Below are 24,592 nucleotides of genomic sequence, written 5' to 3'. Positions count from 1 at the left end.
CCCGGTGGCGATGGCAGCGTGGAACAGCAGCAGTCCATCCCCACACCTGAAGCACAAGTATGTAGGTGATTTCAAAAGGGAGGAAAGCTTCCGTCAAGGCGGCTTTCCTAGTATCCCAAGCTGCTCTAGGCGAGCAGCTGAATCTGCTCAGGCTTCACCTGAGATCTTTCTCAATTCACCTGAGATCTTTCTCAATTCACCTGAGATCTTTCTCAATTTTTCTCAATTCCACCTTTGGCTCTCTATGCCTCTGATAGCGACAGGAGGCAGCCAAATGCCCAGGCATTGGGTCCCAGTGAAACCCCACCTCCAAGCTGAAGACAGTTTAAAGCCTGAAGGCCAAGCTACAAGTTAAAGTCTCAGACTGGATTGAGAACTTGTCCTCCTGTTTGGCACGCTTTCCTCTGATTGGTCCCCACCCTTCACCTGTTTTACATATACTACCCTTTCCTAATTGGTTTTCTACATCGTTGTGCCCAGCTTTGAGTGGTGTTTTCACTTTAATCTTTTTTGCGTCCTCAGAAACCATCAGCAGGCACTCCCCATCCTGTACCTATAAAGATCCCAGACTCAGTTGGTAAAGGAGAGACGACCTGACTTTGGGGAAAATGACCTGCCCTTTCTGTTCCCTCTCCAGCTCCCCTCTCCACTGAGAACCATTTTCATCACTCAATAAAATTCTCCACTTTCACCACCCTTCAACCTTCCATGTGACCCCATTCTTCATGGACACTGGACAAGAGCTCGAGACCCACCCAGTGCAGGTAATCAGAAAAGCTGTCACACCTTTGTGCTTGCGGTGGGGAGGGCAGTAGCCCTACATGACGAGGCAAGGGGCCAGCCGAGCTGCTAACAAACCACTGTCCATGGACAGCGGAACTAAAGGAGCACTTTAACATCCACTGTGGGGCTTTGGGGTCACAGGCACCCTCACCTGGGTGCTGCCGCATTGCCCTCCAGGCGACATTCCTGGTCTGGCTGCAGGCCCTGCATGGAGCTTGTTCCTGTGTTGGCCCCTGGGGTGGCTGGCCGGATCCCGCAGTTGCTTGTTCACATGCTCCCTCCCACAGAGTTGAGTGCAGTGGGGCCAAATAGAGGGGGCAGTCCTGCCTTGAGTCCCGAGAAGGGGTCGAGAAAAATCCTGCATCACCTCAATCAACTTCCTTATCTGTAAAATTGGGCTAAAGTACCTGCATCATAGGATCAGCCTGAGAATTAAGTAAGATAACACTTATAAAGTTCTTAGAAAAACTGGCACATCCTAAGTATTTGATAAGTTCATTGTTATTGCCATTATCATTTCTACTGACAATCCATCTTTGCCCTTGTTTTGCATGTTGTATAGTGGTGCTGGGCAGCTTCTCCCTCCCTGTGGGCTGTTCTGCCAACCTCACGACACCATCATAGAAGACTTCAGAGACTGACTGTTGCAGGTTGAACTGTGTCCTCCAAAAAGATATATTGAGTCCCTAACCCCCAGTACCTGTGAATGTGACCCTATCCGGAAATAGAGTTTTTGTGGATGTAATCACACTGGATTTGGATGAACCCTAATCAAAGATGACCAGGGTCCTTCTAAGAAGAGAATAGATGCATGTGCGTGCGCGCGCACACACACACACACACACACACACACGGAGGACCATGTGACAGCTGAAAGATTGGAGTGACGTGTCTGCAAGCAAAAAATGCCAAGGATTGCCAGCAACCACCTATGGTCTCCTCCCCTAGATCATCTAGAGAGAACACAGCCATGCTGACATCATCATTTCAGGCCTCTATCCTCTGGAACTGCAATATAATAAACTTCTGTAGTTTTAAGCCACTCCATTTGTGCTACTTTGTTATAGAAGCACTAGGAACCAATTACTCTCACCTTTGCTTTTCCCATTCACTCTATGGACTTTCCTTTTTAAGCTTCCCTCCCCAAACATTGTCTCTCATAGGATTCTCATCCATGTATTTGTGCATGAACTTCCCCGCATCTTATGAAATATCTGAGTAAATGTTTAGTCACAGTGGTCTTTGTCAGAAAACTGCCACGTTCTTTAAGGTTTGTTTTTGTTTTTTTTTAATTTGGTGTACATGAATTATTTCCCCACCATAACATATGATTGTCCAACCAAAGGAATTGACACAGGATACTGGATTTCTTTCTTCAATTCTGTCAGTGTTAGGGAACTATCTGTTGTCGTTGGAATCAGAAGCCAGTCTTGTCCTGCTGAGCCATCGTGTATCCTTATTTGGGTCTGGTCTTTCATAATCTTGATGTCCTAATATTCTCTCAACTGGGAGATTGACAAAGAAACCACTGTCATTTCACCAACTGATTATTCAATTCCATATTCCTAAATCTCATTTTTTTCCAGCTTCTCTGAGTTAAGCATTACATTTTATTTCAGCTAAATCACCCCTGTAATAGGCTGAATCTTATTCTGTTAGAGATTTTGATGACTTCTCCATTGATGGAACATAAAACAGTGTCTAGCATATATACATTTTTACAGTTTAATTCTGGGCTCCCAAAAGATAAATTGTGAACCAAATGGGGAAAGAGATATGAATAAATAATACCAGCTGAACAGACTAAAATATGTAGGAAAAATTAAGCCTGTCTCAGTAAATGTCAAGTATGAAATTGTTTTATATAATTTTATTCATTGTGCCTATCCTACTCCCACAAGATTTCATTTGATTTTCAGAGATTGATACCATTATGTTCTGCATTCCGAGTATGAGATCAAAACATTGCCAGTTCCAGGCCAGAATTTCTTGCACTCTGATGCAGAACTTGCTCTAACAATGGTGCATGCCCCAGAACAGAGTGAAGTCTGTGATTCAGCTAGACCCTACCCAACGCTACTACTCCCTGCAGACTGATGTGTGTGGATAATCACTGTGTGAGCAGAGCATTGAAGAACCACAGTCGATCAGAGCAAGGAGGCTTAGAGGGACAGCAGAGGAAATGCTCCTAATTTTCAACAGTTATTGCCCCAACCAGGGCTGACTGGAAGGAACACTTCTGCTGAAGCACACACGTAGGCAGATGTGGCAGTGATTGTTCACCAAACCTTCTGCCTTTTCCTCCTAGATACACAGCTAGACTATATATCTCAGCCTCCCTTGCCAAGACATGTGGCTGGTGACTGAGTTCTGGCCACTGGAACGTGGATCAAAGTGATATACTTGTTAAAGAAAAAAATTAATCATGATACTTGATCAAGATGGTAAGGAAGACTCTATTCAAGGTGGGAACCATCAAGATAGGTGTAGAGACCATTGCAGTGGGAGAGAGAGATTGGGCTCCACTCTGAATACAGGATGGGCAAGTGGGAATTTACAGCCAAGGAGCAGGATGGGAGCCAGCAGAATGCAAAGTTACTAAGAGAAAACATCAGAGGTAAGGAAAATTCTTGTTAGAGCAACTCAACAGAATTCTTGCTGAAGGCAGGCCAGGATGATAAGATATTGAGGGTGGTCAGATACCAAGGGTGGGGGACTTTCGTTAAGCTGACTTGGCAGGATTCTTGTTTAAACTAGATTCCACAAGGACAGAGAGGGAAGCCCAAGGTTGCGCCTAGTCGAGCAGAGGACTCAGAGGAGACTGATTCAAGTTTGGGTCAAAGGAGAGTGTCTTTGTCAAATGCCACTTTCAGGACTGGGCTCCAAAACCTTTCATGCAAACCTCCTTGTTCTCTCTCTCTTCCTTCACCTGCCAGCTGGATTCAGAGTACCCAGGGGGAAACTCCAAGGCCCTAGGGCAAAATCCAGCAAACATTTTCTATAAAGGGCTGGATGGTAAATATTTTAGGCTTTGGGAGCTATACCATCTCCATTATGACGGCTCAACTGTGCTGCTGGAGCAGGAAAGCAGCCCTTGGTAATATGTAAATGAATGAGTGTGGCTGTGTTCCAATAAAACAGGCTGGATTTGGCCCATGAGCTGTAGTTTCCCAAACTCTGCCCTAAGGAAATCACTCAGTAGAAGGATCTTGGGTTTCTGAATCCCTGTGTGGATTAGACTATCCCCTCCCATCTATTGAGCCTCATTGGCTGAGACAGGAATGATGAGTTGGCATGGGATTCTGCTCAGATTGGTCACTCAGTAATCCAGGCCCACAGAGGCATCATTTTAGCATGCACTTTCACAACAACCCCTAGTGGTGAAAGGAAGTATTACAAATTGCACACTTAAAGCTTACCCCCAGGAGTGGTATGTGTCATTTCCAGTCGCATTTCATTGACTAAAGCAAGGCACATGACTACATCTAGCTTCAAAAAGAAAGCAAAAAATAAAAATAAAAAGAACAGAGAAATGACCAACCACATGTCTAGGAGAAGAGGAGAATCAAATTATTTGTGAATAACACTAATAATACCACTAAACATTAAACAAAGCTATCAGTCATTCACACCCTCAGTGCAAGAAAGCCAGAAGAGCCAATCAGATCACTATCCTCCCAAGACCAAGGTTGACCTATTAAGGAGAGGTGAAGTGGGTTGTGAGAACTCAGACCCCTGTGGGTAGAGCGAGCTTAGATTAGATGACTGTGTATGGTTTTCAGAAAGCAGCATTATGGCATGAGGAAAATGGGAAGTGGGGGGAGCTATGGAGTAGGGGAAGGGAAGACTCAAGGGCCTAAATTAGCATCTAGATACAAATTTGGCTTCCAATCCACCCAGTTCATTTTCTTCATAGAAATGACAGAATTAAATAGCCCACTTACAAATGATTCTGTGTTAGATTGAGCCACGTGAGATTGACAAGATTTGACCACTTTTTACCTACAAAAACATTTTCGTATGGTCAAGCCTACCTTTATATTTTAAATATCACTAACGATTCACTTTGGAAATAGAATGGCATAAAACAGTTACATTACATTCATAGAGTTAGAGGATTCTATCCAAAAATATGCTCAGAACATTCAGAAAATAAAATATTCCTTGGGCTGGATAACCAGATATAGTTCTTGAACATACTCCTAAGAGGAGCAGGAATGGCTATATTCTTGTCTTGATACTGCCTCTTCTATGGTTGCAATTCACCTCACTTCTAAACCTAAGGGAAAGAGAACTAATGTATACATTGAGTTCCAACTATGTAAGGGATTTGAGTCAGGGTCACAGTTGAACTGAAATGGGAATTAAGGGTCTGACAGCCCACCAAGCAGGCCCAAGGATCTTTTTGTCTGGAGGAATGGAGCCTTCAGGAAAGCAGAGATGAAGAGAATGCAAAATGAACATGGCCATAGAGGCTCAGCGTTGAGCCTAGCCTATAAGACCAGGTTCGAGCCCAACACTGTAGAAAGAAACGAAAAGTGCTGTTTTCTTGAGTGACTTTGTGAAATACAAGAGGTAAATGGTAAGTCTTCAGGAATAGGGATTTTGTGACTTCTGGGTAGCAGGAATAAAGCAGGAACACCTACAGTCAGGTCTTAATTTGCCAGAAAGCAGATAGCAATGAGTGGAGGGCTTAGAGAAGACTTCACAAGCACATGTGTGAGATAACTCCCTTAGGAAGCTCATAAATAATGGTGGAAGACTAAGGAAAGTGTGGAGGGCTGATGTCCTAGAAATAGACAGATGGGGACAACTGGCCAAAGAAATGTGGGCATTTCTTACAAAGTCTGAGGGGTTCCCCAGAAAAATCTAACACACACACACACACACACACATATATATACATCTCCAATAAAGAGATTTATTACAAGGAATTGGCTCACCCAACTGTGGGGACTAGCAGGTCCCATGATCTTCAGGGTGAGTAGGCAAGTTAGAGACCCAGGAGAGCCGATGATGTAGTTCTAGTCCAAAGGCTGGTGCACTTAAGACCTAGGAAGAGTCAATGTTTCAGTTCATGTCTTAAAGCAGGAAAAAGCTGATTTCCAGTTCAAAGGCCATCAGGCAGGGAGAGTCCTCTCTTTCTTGGGAAAGGATCAGCTTTTTGGTCTATTCAGGCCTTTGACTGATTAGATGAGGCCCACCCACATCAGGAAGCATAAATTGCTTTACTTAGTCTGACTTAAATGTCAATCTCATCCAAAAAGCCCTCATACACGTACCTAGGCCAGGCATGGTGGCTCACGCCTGTAATCCCAGCACTTTGAGAGGTCGAGGCGGGCAGATCACCTAAGGTCAGGAGTTTGAGACCAATCTGGCCAACATGGCAAAACCCCGTCTCTACTAAAAATACAAAAATTAGCTGGGCATGGTGGCGCACACCTGTAATCCCAGCTACTTGGGAGGCTAAGGAAGGAGAATCACTTGAACCTGGGAGGCGGAGGTTGCAGTGAGCCAAGATTGTGCCACTGCACTCCAGCCTGGGAGACAGAGTAAGATTCTATCTCAAAAAAAGAAAAAAAAAAATATCCAGGGCTGGGTATGGTGGCTAATGCCTGTAAGCCTAGCACTTTGGGAGGCCGAGGTGGACAGATCACATAAGGCTGGGAGTTTGAGACCAGCCTGGCCAACGTGGTGAAACCCTGTCTCTACCAAAAATACAAAAATTAGGCGGGTGTCGTGATGCATGCCTATAATCCCAGCTACTTGGGAGGCTGAGGCATGAGAATTGCTTGAACCTGGGAGGCAGAGGTTGCAATGAGCTGAGATCGCACCACTGCACTCCAACCTGGGCAACAGAGCAAGACTCTGTCCAAAAAAAAAAAAATACCCAGCATAGTGTCTGTCCAAATATCTGGACATCCCATGGCCCAGTCAAGTTTACAGAAAAATTAACCACCATGCAAAGTAACCTTATTTACTCACACAGACTGATGATTTTGTTCTATGCATACACCATTTCACAAAATCTTCCCAACAACTTTCTGAGTTAGGTATTACTGAGGCAAGTTAAAAGGTTAGGTGGATTATCTGAGAGCACAGCTAATGGAGGAGCAAAGATTTGAACCCATAACTTCATGCATGTTAGAAACGGTTGTTTCTAACTGTTTCCAGAATAAGGAGTCCTTTTTATTAGCAATAAAATACCGTAACTTTGTTTAAATCTTGATTCAAGCAAACAAACTTTTTTTTTTAATTTTTTGAAACAAATGGGGAAAACTGAAGATAATCTTAGTTTTAGATAATATTAAGAAATTATTATAAATATTTTAGGAGCAATATGGCAAGGTTATGTACAAATAAATATTATAGGTATATCATTACATGACAGTATTTTTATTTGAGATAATACATCATGAATAAAACTTTTTTTTTCAAAAGCTATGAGTTCCTACAGGCAAAGTCCCAGGACAGCAAACCAGCTTGTGTACACTCTGACTGATTAGTGCCTGTGGCATATCCTTATTAAATGCTTTGAATTTTGACCCCCACCTCAATGTGTCAACTTCATTCTGAGCCAGGGTCTTCCCATGATCACAAGGTGGCTGCAGTAGCTCTAGCCTTTACCTTCCCTCAGCTTTATAACCACCTGGGGTTGTTCAGCTTCCTTAACAGTCTCCAAAGCCCTGGGTCTTGCTCTCATGGGGCCTAATCAGATCACTTGCCTTTAAATGAACCAATCAACTATGACTAGAAGCTAAAAACTGGAGCCAACCCCTTAGCATATTGCATAGGCTCATATTGGCGAAGAGGCATTTGCCCAAATAAATGTGGGGTACTGTTCGGAAGACAGAATGGATAATGAATGGCCAAAACCAACCATTTTCCCCTCTCACACCCTCCTATATAGGATTGAGTCTGGGTGTGTTCGACCTGAGTCTTTAGGTAATAAGGAAAGTTAGCCCTTTGTGGATGGAATGTTTTCCAGTGAAGTGAGAATCTTAAAAGAAGTGAGCTCAGGGCCAGGCCCAGTGGCTCATGCCTGTTATCCCAGCACTTTTGGAGGCTGAGGTGGGAGGATTGCTTGAGCTCAGGAGTTCAAGACCAGCCTGAGCAGCATAGGCTGAGACCACGTGTGGCTAATTTTTTTATTCTTTGTAGAGATGAGGGAGCACCTAAGCCTGCCCCCCACCCCCCGCCCATCTCTACAAAAAAAAATTTTTTTTAATTTGCCAGGTGTCATGCATGCCTTTTGTCCCAGCTACTTGGGAGGCTGAGGCAGGAGGGTAGCTTGAGCCTGGAAGGTCGAGGCTGCAGTGAGCCATGATCATGCCACTGCGCTCCAGCCTGGATGAGACCCTGTCTCAAAAAAATAAAAATAAATACACAAATACATAAAATTAGTTCAGTAGAATCAGGAAGAGAGCAGGACCCCCTCTGTGCCTTAGTAGGAGCCATGATCCCAGCCAGGCCCATGCCCCCCAGGGCCTCTGCACACAACCTCTGTTTCCATGGTATCCAGAAACAGGATCCCTAATCCTTTTGCTCATTTCACACAGGGAGGACAGAGGATCAGGGAACAACACTCAGTGGAGGTCACTTGCCCAGGAAGGGTGGGAGTAGTCAGTGGAATGAGCCCGAGGGATCCACCCTGTTTTCACCTCTGAGTCCCACTCATTTCATACAGTCCAACTGGTGGCATTGCAGATGGACTCACAAGTGAGTGGATTGTGCCCCAGACCCACATCCGCCCAGAACCCCAGCCACATGATCTCTCCATCCTTATATAAGGGAGAGTGATATGGCTTGGCTGTGTCCCCACCCAAATCTCATCTTGAATTGTAGTTCCCATAATCCCCACGTCATGAGTGGGACCAGGTGGAGATAATTGCATTATGGGGGTGGTTCCCCCCATCCTGTTCTCATTATAGTGAGTTAGTTCTCATGAGATCTGACAGTTTTATAAGGGGCTTCCACCTTTGCTGGGCAGTCATTCTTCTCCTTCCTGCCACCGTGTAAAGAAGGACATGCTTGCTTCCCCTTCCACCATGATTGTAAGTTTCCTGAGGCCTCCCAAGCCATGCTGAACTGTGAGTCAATTAAACTTCTTTCCTTTATAAATTATCCAGTCTCAGGTATGTCTTTATTAGCAGTGTGAGAACAAACTAATATAGAGAGTGACCTCCCAGTCTAAGGCTTATTGTGCTCAGTTCATATTTCTGGCAACCAGAGCACCATGGGGTCAAAGGTTGTCCCTGGAGCAGGAACCAGTGTCTGCAAATGCTTGGGGGTGAGACAGCTGGGAGTGTTCCTAGACTACAATCTCCTTTCTGTCTTGTGGAACAGGAGGGTAGTGAGGCAGGACTCAGGCCGGAACTGCAAGGTGAGCATTTGGGCCTCTATTCTGAGTTGTGGGGCTTTGGATTTGGGAAGCCCCAAATCCAAAGATGAGGGAAGTGATCTAACTCATTTATTAACATAACAGAACCTCCCAGAATTCAGAGTGGAGAACAGATTGTGGGGGTGAAGGAGGAGGAGGAGGAGTGGAGACTCCTCGATGAGGCTCAGAGACTCCTGTACTGCCATGTGATGCACGAGAACTTTGTAATTGTGGCCTTGCAGGGTTGCCCTGGGCAGGGGATGGCTATTCTCCAGCACTGTCTTTCCCCCCCAAGACTTGCATCTTTCAGATCCCACGGAGTTGCCTAAGTGGAGCAGGTCCAGGAGTCCTGGGTGCCTGACGGTACAGGCATGACCCCATCTGGGCATTGCTCTTCACCGTTGGCCTGCATTTAATGTGTTATGTGAGGTATACATACCCTTAAACATCCCTGACACCAGTGCCTCTGTTGCAGTTTGTTTTTCCTGAGACTGGAGACACCTAATGTCACCAACATCCAAAGACTAGCTAAAACCATTTGCAGAGGAGTGTGGGCATGGAATAGAGGTTGAGGAGGTAACTTCTAAGCAAGTCAGGTCAGGTATCCTAAGGCAGGTGCTTCCACTCAGAAGGCCCTCCATTGTGATGTGGGTGGCTGGGTCCCAAAAGACATGCTACAGCCAGCTGAGCACCGTGGAACACACCCTACACAGAAACTGTACATGTGTGGACCATGAGGGAGAAGCTTTAATTTCAGTGCAAATCTTCATCAGCCCCAGAAGGGGCACAGTGGAGAGAGACCTTTCTGAAAAAAACAAGGGCAGGGCCATCTTGTTGAAGAGCCACAGAGTTCACACTCAAGAGATGCCATTTCCATGCAGCAAGGTTGGAAAAGGCTACCTGGTCAGCTCTGGCCTCTTCCAGCACCAAGCAATTCACAATGAGAAGCCATGCAGGAGTGCCATGTATGGGGACATGTTTCATACTCAACAAGGACATTTCAAATGCATGGACTATGGAGAAGCATTCAGTCCTAAAGACACTCCTGGTCAGCACCAGATAATTCACACTGGAGAAAAGCCTTATGTGTGCACTGAATGTGAGAAAACCTGCACAAGAAGTTCCAATCTCATTCAGCACAGGTAAGCTCACATGGGAGAAGGGCCTTGAGCACAGCCAGTGCAGGAAGACCTACAGCAGAAAAGCTTACTTTGTTCAACACAAAAGTTCACACTGGAGAAAAGCCATATGAGTGTAGCAAATATGGGGAATCCTTTTTTTTATTATTTTAATTTTTGTAGGTGCATAGTAGGTATATACATTTATTCATGGGGTATATGGATACTTTGATACAGGCATACAATGTGTAATAATCACATCAGGGTAAATGGGGTATCCATCACCTCAAGCATTTATCCTTTATGTTACAAACAATCCAATTATACACTTTTAGTTATTTTTAAATGTACCATTCGATTATTATTGACTATAGTCACACTCTTTTGCTGTCATATATTAGACTTTATTCATTGTTTCTGACCATTTTTTGGACACATTAAACACCCCACTTCCCCCCCACTCGCCCTCACTACCCTTCCCAGCCTCTGGTAACCATCCTTCTATTCTCTATCTCCATGAGTTCAATTGTTTTAATTTTTAGTTCTCACAAATAGATGAGAACATGCAATGTTTTCTTTCTGTGCCTTGATTATTTCACTTAACCTTAAGGACCTCCAGTTCCATCCATGTTGTTGCAAATGACAAGATCTCATTCTTTTTTATGGCTGAATACTACTCTATTGCATATATGCACCACATTTTCTTTATCCATTTGTCTGTTGATGGACATTTGGGTTGCTTCCAAATCTCGGCTATTGTGAATAGTGCTGCAACAAAGATGGGAGGGCAGATATCTCTTCAATGTACTGATTTCTTTTCTTTGGGGTATATAACTGAAGTCAGATTGATGGGTCATATGGTAGCTCTATTTTTAGTTTTTTGAGGAATCTCCAAACTGTTCTCCATAGTGGTTATACTAATTTACATTGCGTAAGAAATCTTTGAGCTCCAAATATGGACTTGGTCAACATCAAAGAACCCATACTGGAGAAAGTCCTTATGAGTGCAAAGATTACGGGAAATCCTTTAGCCAGAGCTCCAGCCTTGTTCACCACCAGAGACTTCACTCTGGAGCAAGCCCTTATGTGTACAGCAGGTGTGGGAAATCCTACAGCAGAAATGTTCACCTTGCAGGGCACCAGAAAGTTCACAACACAGAAAGGTTTTATGAGTGGGGACAATGTGAGAGAGCCTTTGGCTGTTCCTCTAACCTTGCTCAGCACCAGAAAGTTCACCCTGCAAAAGCCTTATGAATGCATAGAATGTGGGAAGGTTTCAGCCAAGGAGTGCCTTGTTCAGCACCAAAATGTTGACACTGAAGTAAGGCTTTATGCTGAGGCAGTGTGGGAAATTTTTTAGCAAAACCTTTACTCATTCAGGCCAGGCGCAGTGGCTCATGTCTGTAATCCCAGCACTCTGGGAGGCCAAGGCGGGAGGATCACTTGAGGTCAGGAGTTCAAGACCAGCCTGACCAACATGGCAAAACCCCATCTCTACAAAAAATACAAAAAAAAAAAAAATTAGCTGGGCGTGGTGGCAGGTGCCTGTAATCCCAGCTACTCGGGAGGCTGAGGCACAAGAATCACTTGAACCCCAGAGGCGGAGGTTGCAGTAAGCCAAGATCGTGCCACTGCACTCCAGCCTGGGTGACAGACTGAGACTGTCTAAAAACAAACCAAAAAAAAAACAAGAAAAAAACAAAAAATCTTTGTTCATTCAGCACAAGAAAATTCACACTGAGAGAATTTCCTTAGGAGAGCAGGGGATGTGTTATCTCCTTGTTCTGTCTAATGACTCACCCTAGAGGGTAGCTTGGAGGGTAGCCTTTTTGCAGGGAGTCATCAGACAGAAGCGAACCATATATATCAAAATATCTGAACTGGTGATAATACCTTTTAGTGCCAGGTATGGAGGGAGCTTTCAGGAGGTAGGGTGCACTTCCTTAACTGTCTAGGCCCTTTGCAAGGATTATGTCAATCCAATACCTGTGCCAGAAGCCATCTCACCTTGACCACCCGGCAGGGTCCATCAGTCACCCCGATGTGCTCAAGAAAGTGAGACCTCCAGGCTCTCTCTCCAGTCCCCAGAGAGAATTATGAATCCCCCGAACCCGTTTAGGGACCTCATTCCCTTCTCACTGGCTGGTTATAGAGGGACATGACCTGGCTTTGGCCAGGAGGACTTGAGCTGTGGCAGCTTACTCATTAGGTTCCCTTCTTCATGGACATTGCTAGTCTCTTAATGCTCTTTGTTGCATTTGTTGCATCGGTCTCCTGGATTCCCAGCCCAGGACCTGTCTGCTCTATGTTTCGTCTGAAGTATTTTGGTGATCTATTCTTTGTTTAGGGATAAGTTGAGAAATAATTAGGCTCTGCCAGCATGAAGAGGGGAGCAGTTGTTATGGGGCCTCCAAATTTGTATGCTCAGAGGGAAAGCAGGCAGGAAGAAAATAGCTCTCCTCCTACTTTTGGCCTGATTTGGATTGCTGTACAAGGCTTGCTGGGAAAGTTTAAAAGGCATTGTGGGCCTAATCACTGGGTGTAATTAATAGGGAGTGAGGATATTGCAGTAAACTGGGAGAATGTGTCCCTTCCAAATATGCATTCACACATTGTCAGAGACTAAGGCTGTGCAGAATCAGGGTGTACAAATTATAACTTCCAAATCTCTCTCTCTCCTATGGCAAATGTCACTGACAGAGCAAATGCATTAAAGATTATTGGATTTCCATAGCCTTTATGGTCTGTTCATCTCTAAACCATTGCTGGCACAGGTGAAAGAGTGGAGATTACAGGGTGGTAGATAGAGTCCAGCCATGTGGCTTATGACCTAACCATTCTTTCTGGTGACTCAGGTGGAAATAGCCTTCATTGCCTGCTGACTTTTGCCACCACTGTGGAAGGTTAACCTCTCCCAAGGAATCAGGCCGGAGATGGCAGAATCAGCATACGGTTGCCAAAACTTCTGGTTTTCTAAAATAAGTGGATTTGTATTTTTATGTAGAACCCTTTTTTAAACACTTTATTGCAGTATAATTGACATGCAATAAAACTCATGTTGCAAGTATACAGTTTGATACATTTTTCATGTACATATATTTCAAACCATCTCTATAGCTATGATAATGAACATATCTATCACCCAACACATTACCTCATGTCTGTTATAATCCTCTTCTCTCTGCACTACTGATAACGAATCCCCTGGAAACTACATATTAACTGTAGCTTAGTTTGTGCCTTATCCAGAATTTTCTTATAAATGAGATCATGAAGTATTTATTCTTTTTTCTGGTTTCATTCATGACACATACTTATTTTTAGGTTAGTTGATGTTGTGTCTACAGTTTTGTTAATTGTTCAGTAGCATTCTATTGTCTGGATATGCCACAATTTGTTTATCCAGTCTTCTGTTAATGAACATTTGGGTTGTTTCTAGATTGGAGCTATTAAGTAACTATGTAGAAAGCAAAATTTTCAAAAAGAGCTAGGACAGTCGTTGAATCTCATATTCCACTACTGTCACATTCTAGACAAATTAATTTATTGTTTCCTTTACAGGCCCGAGGGTTTGTTGTCTTTGCTTGTGCTAAGTCCCTCCACTGGAAACGCCCTCTTTTCCACCCTCTCTCAGCTTACACAGCTTCTGCTCACCTTTGATGTCTGCTCAGATGCTACCTTCTTCAGGAAAGGTTCTCTGAACTCCTTCCCTCCCCGCCCTCCACACCCCAACCTGATCCAACCTCTCCAAACCTCTGCAGCACTGCATACCTGTCTTATGACACCTCTCCTCTTCCCATGAATTCATAAGATGCAGAACTATTTGTGTTGTCACTTTCTTCCCTCTTCCAGGCTGTAGACACTATGAGGCAAGCCTATGTCTTGTTCAACTTTGTATGTCCCCACACCAACTCGTGGTCAGTACCCAACAGTTATGAAATTCCATTCAAGTCAGCATCCAGGTGGATGTCACTCTCACAAGTATTGCAACTACCATTAAAACAAATCAACATGGCCGGGTGCGGTGGCTCACGCCTGTAATCCCAGCACTTTGTGAGACCGAGGCAGGTGGATCACAAGGTCAGGAGATCAAGGCCATCCTGGCTAACACGGTGAAACTCTGTCTCTACTAAAAATACAAAAAATTAGCCGGGCGTGGTAGCGGGCGCCTGTAGTCCCAGCTACTCGGGAGGCTGAGGCAGGAGAATGGCGTGAACCTGGGAGGCGGAGCTTGCAGTGAGCCGAGATCGCGCCACTGCACTCCAGCCTGGGCGACAGAGCGAGACTCCGTCTCAAAAAAAAAAAAAAAAAAAAGTACAAAAAATTAGCCGGGCGTGGTGGTGGGAGCCTGTAGTCCCAGCTATTCGGGAGACTGAGGCAGGAGAACGGTGTGAACTCGGGAGGCAGAGCTTGCAGTCAGCCCGGATCACACCACTGTACTCCAGCCTGGGCAACAGAGTAGACTCCATCTAAAAAAAAAAAAAAATCAACGTGTTATTTTTCTTAATCTGGGTGGTGCGTTCAGAAGCATCGCTTCACTTTATTATTGTTGTTGTTATTATTATTCACTCTTTAATATGCCTGATATAATTTTTTTTGAGACAGAGTCTCACTCTGTCACCCAGGCTGGAGTGCAGTGGAGCAATCTCGGCTTATTGCAGCCTCCGCCTCCTGGGTTCAAGCGATCCTCCCACCTTAGCCTCTCGAGTGGCTGAGACTACAGGCACGCACCACCACGCCCAGCTAATTTTTGTATGTTAGTAGAGACAGGGTTTCCCCATGTTGGCCAGGCTGGTCTCGAACCCCTAACCTCAAGTGGTCTGCCTGCCTTGGCCTCCCAAAGTGCTGGGATTACAGGTGTGAACCACCATGCCCGGCTGCATAAATTTTTTCTTAAGCAAATAGGAAAACTAGAGCCTGAGCTCTCATAGATTCTCCATCATTTACACATCGCTTTCATACATGAAGAATTGCTTAAAATGTAGAGGGTAGACCATTCCCTGAGATTAATTCTGCTCTGGATTTCTCATATGCTCCTTACAGATGGGTCACTGCTACCTTAAGAAAGCGTTCGTTGAAACTTGATGCCTATAATTCTTAATTACAATTGCATTGCTGGCTTTATGAGCATCTCCGCTCATTTAAACTCAATGCTGACTGACAAATTGTGCTCGTCTGCCTATTCGACAGTAATTTAGTCAGGCAACCTGCAGCTTGCACCAGATTGATGAGCAGCTGTTGGATCTGTTTGGGGGATGTATTGTTGTTTTCTTGGTGTAGGCTGCTTTGTGCGGCTGCTGAATGGATGAATGGTTTTGTCTCGTCCAGTGACATTGTGGGCACTCTGGATGGCCACTCCTGGAACTCCAAATGCACATTTCAAAAAAATCAATCACCCACCGTTCCAATCACACCCTCACTCAGAGGAGCAGGATGGAATGACCCATCTGATTCAACTCAGATTCATATTGCTGTTTTCCAGGCCAGCGAAAGGTCAGGTTGATACCCAAAATGTGGCCATCCTTAGCCTCAAATCAAAACCTATTTAATTTGCTACACATGGTGACTTGTCTCTGAAGAGCTTTAGGCTAGCATAAATAGCCTTCCAGTACAATAACCCTGTGCACAGCTCCTGGGCTCATGCAATTCTGAACTATGCAGTCTCCCTCTGCCATAGCTCATGGCCTTCAGCCTCTTAAGCATGTTGAGGTTCCGAGTTAATTGTCTGAATCTCTTCAGCTGTATTTACCTCCCTCCCCCAATCATTCACACTTGATTATTTTTCCAGTTGAACTGGTTTTTCATGGTGCCTGTGGCCTGCATACAGAGTTAAGGAAAAGTGTCCCTAAGGTATGAGCAACAACTTTATTGAGATATAATTCACAAACCATGCAATTCCCCCATTTAAAGTGTACAGTTCAATGGGTTCGGTATATTACAGTATTTTTAAAAATTGTAGTAAAATATATATAACATAAAATCTTATATTTTAACCTTTAAAAAAAAAAGAAAAGGCTGGAGTGCAGCGGTGCGATGTTGGTGTCACTACAACCTCCTCCAGCTCGAGTGATCCTCCCACCTCAGCCCCCTGAGTAGCTGGGACTTCAGACATGAGCCAATTCGCCCAGCTAATTTTTGAATTTTTTTGTAGATACGGGGTTTTACCATGTTGGCCAGGCTGTTCTCAAACTCCTGAGCTCAGGTGATCTGCCCACCTCGGCCTCCCAAAGTGCTGGGATTACAGGCGTGAGCCACTGCGCCTGGCCCCGTTTTGGATTTGAAAATAAGCTGACACCACCACATTTCAAGGAACTTAATCTAGGTCTGCTTTAATAACAGATATTTTTCAGTGGTCTCATATTATGCCCTGAAATGTTCAGAGAGGACACTGGGGACCCTAATGTCACACAGATCCTTCCCACTTGCAAATATGCTCATTGGTTCCTGTCAAGGGACAACATCAAGTGCACTGGGGAGTCACCCACAGGTGGCAATAAAGTATGAGTACCTAACGGTTAATACATTTTATATGTGTAAGGAAGTTTCCCAAAGTTGAAGACAAACATCAGGGGGAAACATTCAACCTCTGAAATGGAGCTAGTAAGAATAAAAAATATGTGCACTTTTTCAAACTCCCAACCCCACACCAACCCAATATCACAGCCAATAATGCTGATTTCCTCTTCACTGAGAAAAGCAATTCACTTGGGCTCCTCAAATCTTTCTCTTCCCGGTTGAGCACAGTGGCTCAGGCCTGTAATCCCAGCACTTTGAAGGCCAAGGAGGGCGGATCTCTTGGGGTCAGGAGTTCGAGACCAGACTGGCCAACATGGTGAAACCCTGTCTCTACTAAAAATACAAAATTAGTCAGGTGTGGTGGTGGGTGCCTGTAATCCCAGCTACTCGGGAGGCTGAGGCAGGAGAATCGCTTGAACCTGGGAGGCAGAGTTTGCAGTGAGCCGAGATCAAGTCACTGCACTCCAGCCTGGGTAACAGAGAAAGACTCTGTCTCAAAAAAAAAAACCTATCTCTTCCCCATCAAAATGTGTCTTTATCTTCCTGCTCTCCCTGCCTCCTCTCCTGCTGTCTGGAAGAGGTATCCCTTCTCCTTCAAAACTCCTTTCTCCTCATTTCCTCCACCCTTCTCAGGTGCTAGGCCCCCACCAGCTTCGTCATCCTTTCTCCTTTATCTCTTCCCTCCAAAGACACAAACATCCTGAGTTTTCTCACCTGGCTTCTCTCCCTCAAGCCGCTATTCCAGCTCTTCACCGCACAAATTCTTCACGAAGAACCTTTTCCAGTTGTTCATCTCATACAGACTTCTTAAAGCTTTGCAGTCTGGTGTTTCCACTGGGCAACCCCCCTGGAACAGGGAACATGGAACAAAAGAGGACTGTGCAGGGCTGAATGAGGTCTAGAAACCAAGAAGGAAGACCAACGAAGCCATGAACTCAGAATGGCTATGATGGCATTGGGGGCAAAGACGCAACAAAATAGAGAAAGAAATGTAGACAGGCATACTGGCAACAGCACTCGGAGTTGACTAGTAATCGAGTCAGGCCCCTGTTGTAAGGCTCCTGTCATCTTGCTCATAAGTACAAACGGGGCCAGGAGAACCGAGCTCATTGGAACACTCTACCGAGTTCACTAATGACATCCTTAAATTTGAGTCATAGTTAGGATTGTCAGATTCAACAAACAAAAATGCAGGATGCCCAGTTAAATTTGACTTTAAGATAAATCATTTTTATTCATTATTTTATTTTGTTTCTCAATATTTTATTCATAAGTATGTCCCATGCAATATTAGGGTATCCTCAACATAAGCATGTCCCAAATATTGCATGCCACTTACACTAAAAAAAAATTTCATTGTTTATCTGAAATTAAAATTGAACTGGGCTTTCTGTAATTTACCTGGCAATACTAGTCACATTCCATACTTCACTTACAGAATTTTGACCAACCTCTTCTTCAATCCTCCTCCTCACTTGACTTCCAGAACACTACTCCATCTCAGTTCCTGTCAATGGCTTCGCTTCAACCTGGTCCTTGAATGTAGGGATTCCACAGGGTTTGGCCTGCAGGCCAGGTCCTGCTTGGCTCTGTGTCTTCTCCCCAGTCTGTCTGTTCCTAGGTCTTCCTCATGCCGCACTGACGGCTGATCATTTCAGAACTTCAGAGCTGAGTCACTTCTATCTTTCTTTAGACATCTTCACTTAGAATTGCTAGCCCTATGTCAAACACAACCCATCTAAAACCAAACTCACCATGCTGGTATACCTCCAGAATCGGTCCCCAGTTTCCCCACTAAGCCATGGTGCCAACATCCTCCTGATCTTGCATCCAGGAAATGTCAGACCCAAATTCAATTCTTCCTGTTTCATTGCTTATATCCAGTCACCAAACCTCTTTCATTCCATCTTTGAATATCTGTCATCTCTGTCACTGGGCCTCACCCTCTGTGATGTCTTGCTTGAAAAAATGTGACTCCCAGGCTTCCATCCCCCATCTCTCCAGTTTTTTCTTCAAACGACTGCCTTGCAGTATCCAAAAATGCTTTCCAATTACATCATTCCCTTCTGGAAGGTCTGCACGATTTCCACTGACTCAGAATAAGCTCCTACTTGGGCCTCACTTCTGGTACAGAAGGAGCCTTCTTAACCGTTCTGCACCAACACCTATGAGAGTCAACCATCTACCTTCACCCAGTTATAATGTAAATGTACATTTCTCTTTTTTTCAACTTGCAGAGAATTTGAAAATACAGAAAAGCTTAAGGATAAAATTATATTTTTTAAAAGAATGACCTTTTAGGCCTGGTGAGGAGGCTCGCATCTGCAATCCCAGCACTTTGAGAGGCCGAAGCAGGCAGATTACCTGAGGTCAGGAGTTCGAGACCAGCCTGGCCAACATGGTGAAACCCCATGTCCACTGAAAATACAAAAATTAGCCAGGCATGGTGGCGGGCACCTGTAATCCCAGCTACTCAGAAGGTTGAGGCAGGAGAATCGCTTGAACCCTGAGAGGTGGAGCTTGCAGCGAGTCGAGATCGTACCACTGTACTCCAACCTGGTCGACAGAGCGAGACTCTGTCTCAAAAAAAAAAAAAAAAAAAAGAATGACCTTTTAATCCCTTAATACGATGAAAGTTTCCATGATCTGACCCAGGCAATGTCTGCAGGCCCATCTCCCAGGGGGTACTTCCAAATATCTGAAACTAAGCCTCGAGGTTTATTCATCGTTTCCCAAATATGCCACCCTCTCTCCTGCCCATGTGCCTTTTCCCAGCCTGAAATTCTCTTTTGCCCATTCCTTCCTCACCTGCTCAACTTTCAAAAACAACTCTTCTGTGAGGCCATCCCTGGTTTCTGACCCACACACCCCCAACTCCTAGTTAGAAGTAATTTCTCTTTCTCCTAAATTCCCATAAAATTTGCCCCTTTATTTAGCACAGATTTATTTGTCTCCCCACTAAGCTGTTGAGCAAACGTGGATTGATGGGTCTGTTACTGGGACACGGGCAGGGAGAGGCAGGATTGGTGAAGACAGCAGGACAATGAGACTTGGGGAGGGCGGAGGGTCAGGGAGGGCATAGTGACGTCAGCACATCTGGGCTCACATCAGGTGTCCCCACTGCCTGGCAGCAAGGCCTTGGTGGACTCGATCGATGCCCCACCCAGAGCCCCTTGGCGAGGGCTCTCACCTGCGGTCTTCTCTAACTCATGGCTTCTTGACCTATGAGCCTGGGAGGTGACGTGTCCCCTTGGGAGTGCCCCATCCCCTTTTGATAATGGCTAATTCTGGGGCACAAAAGCCTGACTCCTTTGCCCAAGTTGCACAACTTTTCAGTCCGATTTGGGTTCCAGAGACCCTCTCCGCAGCCCTCCACCCTCAGCAGGCCAAGGCAGACTCCACCCGAGACCTCACTTGCTCAGCTCCTTCCCGTCCCTCTCTGGGTGCCCTCACTCCCGGGGGATTCCCAGGGAGAGCACCCTCAGGAAGTCCCAGCACCTAAAGTCCTGTCCCATCATTTGGCCTTGTATCAACTTTGTGTTCTCTCTTTGACCTATCCCGCTGTCTCTGAACTGGAGGTAAAGTTCTCTCCCGCAGTTGTGAATAAGGACTGTGGAAGCACTTAGCTGGAGGCTGGGAAGTAATAGTTCCATTCATTGCTCCCAGAAGCTGAACCTGAGCCCTCAGGAACACAGTCCCCTGGGGCAGGCAGTTAACAGTGCTGTGGTGGAGCTGGGCGTGAGGTGCCCTCCCTGGAAGGGAAGGAGAGCTTCACAATGAATGCAGCTCAACCTCACACCCCCATTCCCTCTGCCTCACCTTAGTGAACTTTAATCATCAGTCTACCTTTACTGTTGACTGTGAACCTATCTTTCCTTTTTTTTTGTTTTGTTTTGTTTGTTTATTTGAGACAGAGTCTCACTCTGTTGCCCAGGCTGGGGTGCAGTGGCACTATCTCAGCTCACTGCAACATCCACCTCCCAGGTTCAAGCGATTCTCCTGCCTCAGCCTCCTAGGTAGCTGGGATTACAGGCACCCACCACCACACCTGGCTAATTTCTATATTTTTAGTAGAGATGGGGTTTCACCATGTTGGCCAGGCTGGTCTTGAACTCCCAACGTCGGGTGATCCACCTGCCTCGGCCTTTCAAAATGCTGAGATTACAGACATGAGCCACCGCACCCAGCCTCATGAACCGATCTTTCTGGATTCGTTCATAAATTATTTCTAGTGATTGCTGCGTGACCCCAAGAAACTAGGATTTCTAGGCACTCCATTGTTGGTCAATAAGCACTAACTCAATATTAAAATCATCTAGTGAGGGGAACACTGAGCTAATTTCAACCTGTGTGCTCATAGCAAGAGGACAATGGTGTAGAGTCTGATAAGATGAACACACCACAGAGGAGATGGGGTGCTAGCCCAGGGATTTAGGGCCCAGGAGGAGAGAGACAAGAATGGCTCACATTTGTCTGCAGAATACATTTCCCATTTGTTTCATGGCACACTAACCAGTGTGCAGCTGTGACTTGTGAGTCTATTCAGTCCTTGGCTGCTTTACATTTTGATTCTTAAGAACTGAGGATTCTGCTTTTTTGGACTTTAAAAGCTTTGACCATAGAATGTGTTCATTTTCAAGTAGATAAAAGATCTTCCTACATATCAACCAAGAGCATTTCATCTTTTCTTTCTGTGATACCCATCCCAAGGCATACAGCACAATTCAAGAAACAGACATCATCGTTGTAAAGCAGAACATAACCAGATGGTTTTCCAGTTCTGGCTATCTAAATACTGTGTCATCTGTGTTACATAATTCTTACAGAATGCACACTGCTTTAATTGTGCAGCACAGATCATGACAGATTGCTCCATTTTTTGACATCATTTTCTTCAGTGTTTGCTCTGCTCTGAGCTCAGGGAAACTAATTATGTCCAGGTGGGGTCCAGGTGCAGATATGTGTGCTAACTCCAGAGGGCCTGCTTATATATGAAATGGTTTTGCTGGAGTGTTCTAGCTTTGAAAACTTGCTCTCTTGGCCCTTTTTAATAAGTGCTCATTTCTCTCTAAATATTCCCCCATCCCCATGCTGACACGAGTAATTGAAGCTCTCAGGGAATGGGACCAGCTCTGAGAAGGAGAAGAGCGTTCTCAGACTCGATTGCAGACAGTGGGCTGCCATTCCTTGGAGTCTCTCAGAAAACCTGTCTTTAGCGCACATGGTCTCACTCTTTAAATTATCACTCTCATGCACGATGCTGAGATGATTTAGCTTCACTTCAAGTTTAGAATGGAAAATCATACTTGTTATGGAGATGTATTTCCTGTTATGAAAAGGAACTGGATGGCTGGAGGTAGATGGTGGTGATGGTTGCACAAAAGTGTGAATGTACTGAATGCCGCTGAATTGTACCCTTTAAAATGACTAAGATGGTAAATTTTGCTGTGCATATTTTAACTACAGGGAAAAAAAAGGAACTGGTACTGTTTCCAACTTCAGGAAGTGGGATCCACAGAAATTAGAGCAATATGCCAACTTCAGATCAGTAATCTTTACAGAATCCTTCTATTCTATTGGTTTTTGCAGAGACTTACACCTTACATTGGCATAGAATTGCTTTATAGTTTGAAAACCACTTTTATATACACTATTGTATTTTACCCTCTCTGTGTATACAAGACAAGTAGGTTTATCACCATATAACAAATAAGGATTGTTGCATTAACTTTGGTACCTAAGAAATGACTCCAAGACCCAGCAGCTTGAGTATAATACTCATTTCGGCCGGGTGTGATGGCTCACACCTGTAATCCCAGCACTTTGGGAGGCCAAGACAGGCAGATCACTTTAGATCAGGAGTTCAAGACCAGCCTGGCCAATATGGTGAGACCCCATCTCTACTAAAAATACCAAAATTAGCCAGCCATGGTGGTGCATGCCTATAATTCCAGCTACCTGGGAGGCTGAGTACAAGAATCACTTGAGCCTGGAAAGTGGAGGTTGCAGTGAGCTGAGATTGTGCTACTGCACTACAGCCTGGGCAACAGAGTAAGACCCAGTCTCAAAAAAAAAAAAAAAAAAAATACTTATTTATTTTACTCCACAATCTGCAATTATGTTCAGGGCTTGGCAGAGATGGCCACCTCTGCTCCATGAAGCATCATTTGAGGTGGCCCAACGAGGACTAGAGGATCAACTTCCAAGAATGGTTCCCTCACATGGCTGCCAAGTTGGTGCCAGCTATCAGCTGGGATCTCAATCAGAGATGTGAGTTAGGGGTCTGAGTTCTTCTCCACATGGGCCCCTCCCCAGGACTGCTGGGGCTTTCTGCAGCACAATGGCTAGGTTCCAGAAGTGGGTGTTTCCAAAGATAGTAAGAGGTAGCTCCCAGTCTTTGAAGACTTGGGTGCAGGAATGTGCATATCTTCACCTGCACTGTATGCTCTCGGTCAAAGCAGCTGCAGGGCCTACAAATCTCCCAGGAAAGGAGACATGGACCCAGTCTCTTGAAAGAAAGATTGTCAACCAATTTGTGTCCATCTTTAACCTGCCTCAAGGATGTCAAGACTTGGAATAGGTTGGCTATGATTACTCAGAGATGTGACCCTTTGTTTTCTCCATGAAATTTCTGGATTGGTGTGATTATTATGCACTAAAGTCCATCTAAGTCACTTTAAATGATTTTCTTCGCATGAAATCTGTTGATAATCATGCTTAAACCACTTTCCCTCCTTTAAGTTAGAGTACAAGAGTGAGTTCTTAAGAGTAATTTTTTCTACTGTAGAATGCTTTGAAACACATCTCTTCCAGCTCCAAGATCTACATATATTCATGAAATCCTTAATTTAGTTTCTGCCAATGATTTAAACACTATTTTTATCATAATACTTACCACCACCAAATGTATATAAATGCAAAATCATATGTCCTAAATCAGTTTTAATGTCATGAATGATGTTTATCAGATTATCTCAAATAAGAAGTGAATTCATTTGATATTATCTAAAAATCTTAAAGATTATAAATGTGTTATTACAGTTGTGTTTTTATGGTATGAAGCTCCTACTTTAGAGTGAAGCTCTTGTAGGTGAAATAACAATTTTCTTTGAAGAATTTTACCTTGTAGCTAAATTTGCTGGGAATAAACCATTCCATCAAGTGGGAGATACTGGCCTATGAGTACTGCATGTTGACAAATAAGGTTGTTAAACCATGGAGACCAAGGAGAACATTCTTTACAATGAAGCGGTTGAGGTGGTCACCACCTTAACCAAACAATCAAACTCCACAACCACATCACTAATGGTGTAACAACCTGATGTTAAATGCCTCCCAGCATGATACAGTAGGAAGTAAATGGTACCAACTGTAAAATAATCTTGCCCAAAATGACTTGACTCTAATTGAGCCTTAATATCTTTCAGTAAGCCTTTCTCAGCTAGTTCCTCAACTGAACCATGGATCCACAGAATATGAGTTGAGTGATGATTGTCAGTTCTCCTAAGAATGGAACATAACTACTACTATTCTAGTTGCATGGGATAGAAGTTAATTCACGACCTAAAATGAGTGCCTTAGGACAATACACCTCAATTCTGTCATGGGTCCCCAGTTGTGAAGGGTCAAGTTCAATGAGAAAATAATCAGACAAATCCAGAATGTAACATATTCTACAAAACAACTCATCTACTTTCTCTAAAGAGAAAATATCGTGGGGGAAAAAAAAACCATGATGATTATTAATTAAAGGATTCTAAAGACTTCAGTCACAGTCGATGATAGTTTATGCCTC

At 44.4% G+C, this 24,592-nt stretch overlaps 1 long non-coding RNA gene across 1 annotated transcript; it reads right to left on the bottom strand.

Moving 5' to 3' along the window:
• Window positions 1-10,434: 10,434 nt before the first annotated feature.
• LOC112206256 (uncharacterized) lies at window positions 10,435-18,933 on the bottom strand. Its single transcript, XR_002940466.3, has 3 exons — window positions 18,234-18,933; window positions 17,512-17,644; window positions 10,435-14,750 (listed from the first exon to the last, which is right to left on the bottom strand). It is a non-coding gene; the product is annotated as an uncharacterized LOC112206256 (long non-coding RNA).
• Between the last annotated feature and the right edge of the window lie 5,659 nt (window positions 18,934-24,592).

Source organism: Pan troglodytes, chromosome 17 (genome assembly GCF_028858775.2).
Source record: "Pan troglodytes isolate AG18354 chromosome 17, NHGRI_mPanTro3-v2.0_pri, whole genome shotgun sequence".
Taxonomy (NCBI): Eukaryota; Metazoa; Chordata; class Mammalia; order Primates; family Hominidae; genus Pan; species Pan troglodytes.
Note: the sequence above shows the minus strand (reverse complement) of the source record. Positions and strands in the feature narration are given on the sequence as shown.